We start from the raw sequence: 11,820 nt of genomic DNA, 5'->3' as shown, positions 1-11,820 counted from the left end.
TCATAAATGCAAGTTTTTGAAAAGATTATGAGTAACTTTCCTTCTGAATGTTAGGATTCTGGTCAGGTTGCATTTGCCAAAGCCACCTAAATTAAAATGATTCCTCGTTGACTGACATATCTTCCTCATATCCAGTCTTCAAACAGTTTAATTTCAACAATCTGAGTGAAATCCAACTGGCTCATCTTCAGTTATAATGAAAATCCAAAGTGCTGCTAATTGAATAGAGAAGGAAATTGGAAATTCTGCCAAGAAATATTTCCTCAGCCTTGATTGAAGGAAGCAGTATGCAGATGGCCCAGGTGATGCACATTCTTGGACTCTTCAAAGACTTATTTCTTCCCAATAGAAATAGTGTTTAAAAAATTCATCTTCGACCTGTTGTTAGGTGCCCATAGTTAAATGCTACTATAATTTAGATTTGTAACGGATTCTTTCACCCTAGCCTATAGTTTAGATTACTGCATCACTTCCACTTCGACTGTAAGTAGAGTTTTCATGGCTATTATCATTCTTCCAGAGGACCAGAATACTGAGGTCACATCACATCAGTACTTCCTGCCCTGCACTCATACTGATCACATTCTGAAAATAATTTAAGGTTTTGGTCCTTACCCTTAGGGCACAAAATTTGATAGAATCTAGCAATTTCAAAACCTTATCATGTTCGACACCACATTACTCATAGCAACTATTTTCAACAAGTAGTCTGTGCTATTGATCCTAAAGGAGAAATGGACAAGATTCTAGGTGGAATACTCCTCTAAAAAATCAATGTAACTGTGGAAATTAGTTTGAAATCTTCTATTAGGACTTTAGAACATTTTTTAAAGATCTTGTGATGATTGTATACATTTATTCGCTCATTTAGTTAGCAAAACATTTCTCAACTCAGAGATTAATTCCATTTCCTCACCTATTTACAAATAATTTTAACAGTTCATCAGAGACTCATCCTCCATTTAGTTAGCCTAAATTCTCCACACCTTTATTTTTCATTTGACCAGATAATTGAGAGCCCGAAATCAAAAGCAACTTCTATTTTAGGCCCTTACTTCTACAAGTAACACCCCATTCAAAAAACCAGTTTACTGAAGAAACATTGCTGGATTTTTCTCACTCTCTCACCTTTCTTTTCTTTTCCCTCCTCTGTTTTCACTTCTCCCTCTCTCAATTGTTGAATGTGAAAATGGAATCATATAACTACAATCGCCTTTGGCAGCTGTGTTTAACTACAAAGTGATACTACATTTAGGACAAAACCACAAATAAGGACAACAGATAGAGAAGTCTGCTTGAAGCTCCAGCTCCGGGTTGTTTGCTTGTAGAAAGAGATACTGACTCTCACTTCAAGAAGCCATGCACTTCAGAAAAAACCAATTCCCTTCCAGGGAATGGATCCTGAATACTTGTAACAAAAGTCTTGAGACAGTCCTAGGAAAGCTGTACTGGGGTAGTGCTTGAAACGTTTTATTCAATCTTGAACAACAGACAAAAAATGTAAGAAAAGCAGCTTTTTAAATATTCAGGGTGGCAAGGAGGAATGAGCTCTCAAGTTAGAAGGTAATTTTCTCAACCTAATAAAAGATACCTACAACTAACCTTCATGGCACATCATACATTTTCCAAAAATGTATTTATTTATTTGAAAGAAAGAGTTACACAGAGAGAGGGATGGGGGAGGACTGTGAGAGAGATCTTTCATCCACTGGTTCACTCCCTAAATTGCCGCAATGGCTGGGGCTGGGCTGGATGGAAATCAGCAATCAGGAGCTTCATCTGGGTCTCTCACATAGGTAGAGGGGCCCAAGAACTTGGGTCATTTTCCATTGCTTTTCCCAGGCCATTTAGCAGGGAGATGTATCTGAAAAGTTGAGCAGCTGGAATATGAATCATTGCCCATAAGGGATACTGGTGTCACAGGTGGTGGCTTTATCAGGTAATCCATAATACAGGTCCCCACATCATACTTAATAGTAAAATGATGAATACTTTATTTCTAAGATTGAGAACAATGCAAAGATAATCAGTTTAAAGTTTTTAAAACTTAATGTACTAGAGAGAGAGAGAGAAAGAATGAGAGAGAGAGAGAGAGAGAGACCTGCTGGTTCACTGTCCAAATGCTAACCTTCACCAAAAACTCATTTCAGATATCCCACCTTGGTGGCAGGGACCCAAGTACTTGAGCCATCACCTGTTGCCTCCCAGACTGTGCATACTTAAAAATGCAAGCTAGCATTGGGAGCCAAGACAGAACTCAAATCTGGGAACTCTGATATGTGATGCAGGTGTCTTACGTGGTATTTTAACTGCTGGGCCAAATGTCCCTCCCCTCACTTGCCACTTAATTCTGCACTTTAAAGGAGAATTCTTTTGGTGTCATCAGGTAAGAAAAAGAAATAAATTTATGCAGATAGCAAAAGAAGGAATACAATTGTTTTGGTTCTTAGAGAACAGGATACTCTATGTAGAAAATCCTGAGGAGCTCAATCAAGAATATACGTATGAACTTAAAATCTCTATACTGAAAACTGAAGAACTTTACCTAAAGGAAAGAAGGAGACTGAGGAGGAGAGTTCTTCCATGTTGGCAAACTAGAAGACTCAGTATTGTTCAGAAAGTCTCCCCCAAAATTCAAAGCAGTGCCATTGCAGATGATTTTAATCAAAATTGACAGTCTGACCATACATTGTATATGGAAAAGCAAAAGACCCAGAAACCTCAAGACAATGTTGGGGGAAAAAAGTTGGAAGACTTTCACTGTACAATTTCTAAGTAACTTAACTCAAAGCTACAATAGTCAGGACACTGTGGTATTGGCAAAAGGGCAGTTATGAAGATCAATGGAATAGAATTGACATTCCATAAATAGACCTTTACATTTAGGTTTAATTGATTTTTGACAAGATTAAATGCTAATTTATTGGAGAAAGCATAGTGCTTTCAACAATGTTACCTTATATTTCTTATTTTGATAATAACCCTAGATATTATTACTTACTAGAAGCAGAGGCCATAAGATGTCTAATATTCACCTTTTTTATTCTTTATTTTTAAAAGAAACTTCATTTTAGGGCCTGTTTAAAATGTGGCTCTATGTATAGTCAATAAAAATAGACTCAATATCTTCTTATAAATGTATATATTACCTACATTAAACTTCTTACCTCTTTTGGGCCCTTGATTCCTCCCATTTAAATGAGAAAAATAGACAAGAGAATATGGATTATGATTATTCACAACTTGGGGCTAATTTTTCCAAAAATATTTTTAAGTCTGCACATTGAAAACCCATCAGATTACATTAACATGGATTTTACAGCTCATAAGCTAAAGTATGTTTTTACAGGATTTTTGTTAAAAGAATAATAACAAAAAGATTTCAGATGGAGTGTTTCGAATTCTCTAGATGAGGAAGAGAGAGAAATAAATGCAGTATGAAATTAATATGCTTCTCAGATTGAGGAATTTTACAATTTTCAAGGTTGTCTTTTTAATTGTTTACATTGATTTTATTCCTTCTGAATATAGTCAACTTGGCACATGTATGAAGACTAGCTGTGTATCGACCAGGTCTGAAGTTTATTTTTCCAACAGCTTCATGGATTAGGCATTTTTATCCCCATTTTGCAGATGAATAGATAAAGCTTTGAAATTTTAAGTTCCCACAGCTGCTAATCAGTTAGTCCTATCCTCAGTCTGCTTGATCCCTGTTCTCTCCTTCTTCGTGCTTTCTACCAGTCTGTGAGGCAAAAATCCCATTAATACATGTTTTATGATCCGCTTTATCCAAGAAGCAGTAAAGGTTGCTCATGACTTCTGAAGTCGATGTGTTGTTTTTTAAAATAACATTATACGGCCGGTGCCGCGGCTCACTAGGCTAATCCTCCACCTAGCGGTGCCGGCACACCGGGTTCTAGTCCCGGTAGAGGCACCGGATTCTGTCCCGGTTGCCCCTCTTCCAGGCCAGCTCTCTGCTGTGGCCCGGGAGTGCAGTGGAGGATGGCCCAAGTGCTTGGGCCCTGCACCCCATGGGAGACCAGGATAAGTACCCGGCTCCTGCCATCGGATCAGCGCGGTGTGCCGGCTGCAGCGCGCCAGCCGCGGCAGCCATTGGAGGGTGAACCAACGGCAAAGGAAGACCTTTCTCTCTGTCTCTGTCTCTCACTGTCCACTCTGCCTGTCAAAAAAAAAAAAAAAAAACATTATAATAAATGCTTTGCACAGCCTGTTCTTTTCTTCTTAGTACTCAGCATTACTACAAGCATCAGGATCTGTGCTCAAGAGCTTTCTTTTGTGGCAAGAGCCTGCCCAATTTCATGCAGAATGGTCTAGAATTGCCAGAGATTAACCTTCATAGCAACAACCTTCAACCAGTGATGGACAAAAACTGATGGTTAAATGCCACAGAATGTCTGTTTGTTAATGGGCCAAATATATGTTATAGGAGCTAGTGAGGTTTAACTCCAGTTTTAAGTCCTACTACCTTGGAGTATGGTCTTGCTAGGGATTTCATGAAAAAAAAAAGAATTTTTTCAAAAGTCCTAATAAGCCAATTGTGTAACAAACAGTAAGGAATGGTGATGTTAAATTAGTCACTAGAATGTATTTCAGCAGACTTTTCTTCTACAGAAGAAAAAAGAAAAAAAAAAAAAACACCTCTATCTCAGAAAAGAACCTTTGGGCTTGTTAAGAGTTAGAAACATACCAGGGGATTTCAATTCAATCCCATCAAGGTGGCATGTACCAATGCCACCTCAAGTCCCAGTGATCAATTTCTGTTCACAACTGATCATAATGATAGGACTAAGAGCCAAAGGGATCACATAAACAAGACTAGTGTCTGCAAATACTAGCTGATAGAATAAAAAAGGAAGAGAATGATCCAACATGGGAAGTGAGATACACAGCAGACCCATAGAATGACAGATGTCCTAACAGCACTCTGGCCTCATAATCAGCCCTTAAGGCATGCGGATCCGGCTGAAAAGCCTATGAGAGTATTTCAGGCATGGAAAGCCAAGACATTCTGGCAAAAAAAAAAAAAATACCTAAATGAAAGATCTCCACGAGTGAGATCCCAGTGGAAAGAACAGGTCATCAAAGAAGGAGGTACCTTTCTCTGAAGGGAGGAGAGAACTTCCACTTTGACCATGGCCTTGTCTAAATATGATCAGAGTCAGTGAACTCAGGGGGCTTCCATAGCCTTGGTAGCTCATGACAAGAGCCTAGGGTGATTACTGAGGCCATAAACAAGAGTGTCAATTTGTTAAGTCAACAACAGGAGTCACTGTGCACTTACTCCTCATGTAGGATCTCTGTCCTTAGTGTGCTGTACATTGAGATTTAATGCTATAACTAGTACTCAAACAGTATTTTTCACTTTATGTTTCTGTGTGGGAGCAAACTGTTGAAATCTTTACTTAATGTATGCTAAACTGATCTTCTGTATATAAAGAGAATAGAAAATGAATCTTGATGTGAATGGAAGGGGAGAGGGAGTGGGAAAGGGGAGGGTTGCGGGTGGGAGGGACGTTATGGGGAGCAAGCCATTGTAATCCATAAGCTGTACTTTGGAAATTTATATTCATTAAATAAAAGTTAAAAAAAAATTAAAAAAAATTTTAAAAAATCCCTCTTTTATGTAGTAATCAACAGAAAATCCAATTAGAAACTGTTTTGTCTTTTCTATTTTCATTGGTCTTATACTGTGATTTCTGTCCTAAACAATAATTCAATTATGCAAATAGTTTTTCCATTAATATTGATATCTCCTTATATAAAATGGTATAAAAATCAGATATGAAGCTACGAATCTAACTAAATTTTACTAAAACTAGGTTTTTAGACAACTGATGGTATTTTGTGGCATATAATCAATACTCTTTCACCTTACATAATTATGAATATAATTATGTCCATGTTTTGGACTTTATATAAGGACTTCTGTTTTTATAACACCAATGTGTCTATACTACATTATCTACATCGGCAATTTTAGGTAATATGGTTAAGCTTCTTATTTTTAAATATCAGTTTTATCTAAAGGATAGAAATTATTTTTTTCAAAAAATTTATAAAATATGTCCAAAAAGGACATATCATTCTGTATCTCATGAGACATCATGTTTGTCGACATTTATATTAAAAAATTAGTACAGAGGCCATGTGTGGCGCAGTGGGTTAACTGTGACATGAGCAGCCCAAATCAGAGCCCAGTTCCAATTCCAGCTACTCAGCTACCTATCCAGCTCCCTGTTAATATACCTGGGAAATTAACAAAAGAAGGCTCAAGAACTTAGGCCTCTGTGACCCACATGAGAGACCGAGGTGGAGTTTCTGGCTTCAGACTGGCTCAGTCCTAGCTGTTGTGGACATCTGGAGAAAAAACCAAATGTAGATAGAACGTCTCACTCTCCCTCTCCTCTCCCGTCTCTCTCCCTCTCTCATCTTTTCTCTTAATCTTTCATCTTGTCATTCCCTCTCTCTTCCTTTCTCTCTCTCTCCATCATTCTGCCTTTCAGACAAAAAATAAATATTTGGGAAGAGTTTGAGTACATACATAAATTGAAAAATATATACTTGCATGCAGAAAAGCTGGGTTCCTGCAATTACTTTGAATCTTATATAATGACTTTCATTCTTGGATTAATAACAGGATAATAGTTCACACTGTTTTCAACACAAAAGAGAATAGGAACATAACATGACAAACCAGCTCATTCTATTAGGCTTTCCTATATTTAGGCATCTTTATCTTCTAATTTAATAATGCATAGATTATCAACAATGTCTTAGACTAAGCTTTAAGGAAAAATGGAATTTATTTGTAGATAACACAGCAGACAAAAGCACATGAAAATTATATGTCAAAAAGCTAAGAAAATAATACCATTAATTCACTAATTTTTCCTAATAGTTCATCAGAAATAAAGGAAAATATCAGTGAAAGGGAAACAAATTGAGGATAAGAAACATCCTTCCTTCCCATTTTAGTAAATTCATTGTCCATTTGTGAATTGGCCACATTGGAAAAAATCTAAAAATGCCCTTGGTGATATCTGATATCACCAAAAGAAACAAACACATCTATATAATTTGCACTCAGTGCAGTGTCATATGGTGGTGCCACATTACTTCTCTAGAACATATATTATGTGATTAATTGCATTTTCACATTATCTTGGAGCCTATGATGTATCTGAATAAAAAACCAACATTCAAAAACATACCACAAAAGACTTTTCTTCATTCTGTCTTTAGCGCGACACAAGGGAATGCTATAAAGAAACCTAATATAGAGTGCAACGGATGTTAAAATAATGCCCTGATTGCTGCATTCATATTATCCTTTCACTGGGGAGCCATCAGCCTCATAGATTAAATAAAAATAAATAAGAGAAAGAATTCATTCTCTTAGTTGCCAACTGAAAATAAATTAAAAGCTGCTTCCTTTTAACTCTGTTCAATTGTCCTTGTCCATGGGGACCATGCTTTGGAAATATAAAAGAATATATTTAGTTTTTGATGAAACAATAATAATTTGGTAATTTCTCTAGGCAAGAAAAGCATTAAAGCTGTGGCTATGTAAAATCATTTTCTCGTCCATGAAGTTTTCAGATTTAAGACTCTAAAATGCTATGGAAAACATTATCTCAATGCTCCAGTGTCATAATATTTTAAATTCATCATTTAGAAAGAAAAAAGCAGAATTATTTGGAGGATATGTGTTCTAACAGATCTTTTTCATCACTAGCAATAGGTTTGAAACCTTGAGTTTTGATATCTAAGTGAACTTCAGAGCATAACATTTTATTTTCAATTAAAAATAATTTGATCAAGAAAACAAAGTGAAACTTTCACCTTCTTAGGTATAAGATGTTTTATGTAAAGAATAATAAATCAGATAATCAAGATTTATTCTTATTACACTTTTTAAACAATTTTAGATATTTTTGGTTGTGTTTGTTGTTTTTAAATCAAGTAAGCAGTTGTGAAATTGTTGACCCCATAAAGAGTTCCTGGTGAAAGAAACAAAAGAAAGATGTAGAGAAACCACTCTTTATTTAAAACTGTACTATAGTAAGTTTCATTATAAAAGTCCAGGTAAATATGTAATCAAATTATTTTAAAAATTCACACACTTTTATTGTGAAAATCTCATTACAAGTATGTTGGGAAAAGGTGTAATCATCAATATGTAATTTTCATCTGAGAGCAAGATGAACCTCTGTGTTCTTAAACAACAGCTTTCTATTTTGAATAGAGCCAATTTAGATTTTGCCTTTAAAAATTTCACTTGCACTCTAAATGACCTTTTTAAAACCTTATATTTCATTTTACAGCTTAAATGTTTTCATTTGACCTACAATTCAGAGCATGTGCCCCTGTATTTGTTATGGTGCTGGATTCATCTACTATTTTTCTATATTTGGTATAGAACAAGATTAACAAATGTTCAGTTTGATCAGAGGTAGATATTATTGCTTGTACTCTCAAATAAATTATTTGATCTGTTACTTACGTTTTATACATACGCAGACAAATAAGCTCACTTGCCTTCCTAAGGAATGTGACTTGACTCCACTCTCCCCTTTTTCTAACTCACTTGATGAAATCTATATACAAGGTTTAAACGGGGCCTGGCCCTGTCACCTTCTTTAACCAAATACTCTTTACAATTTTGAAAATATGATAGCATACTCATCACAGATGTTATAATTATTGATCTTGCACTGCAGATATTATTAGTTCTCTAATACTCTTGAAAATGAAACTGATGTTCAGGGAGGTAAAACAAGTTGAGCAACATCATAGAGCTAACTAGCACATCAGTTAAGTTAATCTAATCTTATTTTCAAAACTGAGAATAAATTCTGGGCTTACCCAAAGACAATTCCCTGGTAATTGGCACAAACTATTACACATCTAATTTGCTGAATCATGATTGTTCTTTAGAAGCTTCCTCATAAAACTACCTTTGATTTGCCATCAAAGATGTGATTTTTTTGGATTACAAAAGCACCTAAAGTTGGTTGTTTACAGTTAACACTTACACTGGTTTCAGTGTATACCACATTTTAAGAAAGACTAATCAAATTTCAGATTCTGCCATACAACCACAGTATGGTCCAGAAATTATTCTCACAGTTGTTTACTCAATTAGAAATAAAAGCATTTCCACAAAATGATTCATGTAAAAGCATCAATATCAGCTTTGTTTATAATAGATCAAAACTAAAATCAATCTGAATATCTATACAGAATGAATAAACAAAGGATTCCCTTTCCAACAATAGAATAAAATTCCCCATAAAAAGAAGAAATTGTTGATAGAGAAACAATTGGAATAAATATCAAAACAACTTGTTGTGCACAATAAATCAGACACAAACATAGAAAAGTGTATCCCATATGGGCGCCGGTTCGAGTCCCAGCTGCTCCACTTCCGATACAGCTCTCTGCTATGGCTTGAAAAAGCAGTGGAAGATGGCCGAAGTCCTTGGGCCCCTGAACCTGTGTGGGATACCTGGAGGAAGCTCTAGGCTCCTGGCTTTGAATCTGTGCAGCTTAGGCCAATGCAGCCAATTAGAGAGTGAACCAGTGATGGAAGATCTCATTCTCTCTCTGTGTTTCCTTCTCTCCCAGGGTAACTCTGACTTTCACATAAATAAATAAATCTTTAAAAAATAGATAAAAGTGTATCGTGTAACTCAAATTATACGCACTTCAAGAAAGTAGATTGTTCTAACAGTATCTTCGGTGCTGGGAGTGTGGTAGTGACAAGAAAAAGTCATAAAGGAATATCAGGGTAAGAAAAACATTCATGGTCTTGATCTTTGCCTTATGGTTGTATGCATGTATACACTTGTAAAAAACTCATCAAATTATTCTCTTAAATTTCATGAATTTAACTGTATTTTAAATATAACTCAATAAAAATTGTGACTTACTGAACAATTACCATGTCCACATTATTGCTCTAAACTCAGCTCATCTCTAAGATTTTCTCATAAACCAAGAAAATGTGGTAAATGTCAGTAGTGTGTATGAGTTTCAATTATGATTGACAATGGCTTCTCGGCCTTTTGGCTAAGATCAAGTGTAGTATCAATTATGATTGACAATACAATAACCTGGGGGTGTTATTATTTGATATAATTAGTTAATGATACTGAAAAAAATTCAGAGTAGTAAAAAATGCCACATCATGACTTCCTGCAGATCACAATCAGATTCTAGGCAGCTCTACTGATTGCCTAAGCAGCTTTTACTATTTATTCTTTGCTGTGAACAGCCTTAAAAGCCTTGGAGCAGATCACAGATTCATTGATCGCTGGCTCTTAGTAGGTCAAATATCTAACCACACCTCTTACCATGCATTCTGTCTTAAATTCTACAGACTGGTATTTTTCCAAGTGAAGAACAGAGCTCCTTTTCAGAAAATTTTCAATAGGAATTGGTGCCAAGGTAAATCGTTCTAAAAAATAAAAAAGTGCAGTTAAAAGCTAAATAATAATACATAAATTAATAGTCATATTTGAGACATAATTTTGTACATTAAGTTGTATTACATTTATCACTAAATTAAGAATTTTTTATTTATGTTATATTTTTAGTAATTATATTCCAACCATTTCTTTCAGCTACCAAGGAGTTCAGACAACCTAATAAAATAAATAAATAAATAAATAAAATAAATAAATAAAATAAATAAATAAATAAAATTACATTTATGATTTTAATCTATTGTGCAATTAGCCATTTATTGTTTGTAATTAATCTTAATTTTATAGCTGAAAAGGAATGAAGAGATTATCTACTTTGAAATCATTCTTGAATATACACAAAGCAGTTAAACTTCTTGCTACATATGCTGCAATTACTGGCAGGGTCAAAACCAAAACCCTAGGCCGGCGCCGCGGCTCACTAGGCTAATCCTCCGCCTAGCGGCGCCGGCACACCAGGTTCTGGTCCCGGTCGGGGCACCGGATTCTGTGCCGGTTGCCCCTCTTCCAGGCCAGCTCTCTGCTGTGGCCAGGGAGTGCAGTGGAGGATGGCCCAGGTGCTTGGGCCCTGCACCCCATGGGAGACCAGGAAAAGCACCTGGCTCCTGGCTCCTGCCATCGGATCAGCGCGGTGCGCCGGCTGCAGCACGCCGGCCGCGGCAGCCATTGGAGGGTGAACCAACGGCAAAGGAAGACCTTTCTCTCTGTCTCTCTCTCTCACTGTCCACTCTGCCTGTCAAAAAAAAAAAAAAAAAAAAAATTAAAAAAAAAAAAAAAAAAAACCAAAACCCTATAGCTTCTTAATTTTCTTAAAAGTTTGATATTTGATTATAAGTCCAACTTTACTTAATGAAATAGCAAGTGATTCTGACATTGTAATTTTTAAGTAACTCAAAAGAAACATTATCCTACCTTAATTCAGGCATCATTATCGTTAATACTATTTTTTAATTTTAATTTATTTGAAAGGCAGAGCAACAGAGAGAAAAAACAGATGGATGAACAGAGGAAAAAAAAAAACAAAAGACAAAGAGGTTCTGAGACTTCCCACCTGCTGGTTCATTTCTCAGATGGCTGCAACATCCTGAGCTGAGATAAGGCAAAAGCCAGGATTTTGGAACTCCACTCGGGTCTTCTGTCTTGGTGGCAAGGACTCAAGTACTTAAGCTATCACCTTTCTTCCACAACAGAAAATGACAAGCATGCTTATTATGACTCTTTTATAAACAGTCGGGTTCTCTAAACTTGTGGTTGTTCTTCCACAATGAAACACTCTTCATCACCCTACTAAAACTTGGAATGAAAAGGAACC

General features: G+C 36.0%; 1 pseudogene; it reads left to right on the top strand.

Moving 5' to 3' along the window:
- The first annotated feature begins 10,072 nt into the window (after positions 1–10,072).
- LOC127484079 (U2 spliceosomal RNA) lies at positions 10,073–10,277 on the top strand (annotated as a pseudogene).
- Positions 10,278–11,820: the final 1,543 nt, after the last annotated feature.

Source organism: Oryctolagus cuniculus, chromosome 12 (genome assembly GCF_051225735.1).
Source record: "Oryctolagus cuniculus isolate XC-2025 breed Fujian yellow rabbit chromosome 12, ASM5122573v1, whole genome shotgun sequence".
Classification (NCBI taxonomy): Eukaryota; Metazoa; Chordata; class Mammalia; order Lagomorpha; family Leporidae; genus Oryctolagus; species Oryctolagus cuniculus.
The sequence above is the reverse complement of the archived record's forward strand: the minus strand, read 5'-3'. Positions and strand labels throughout refer to the sequence as shown.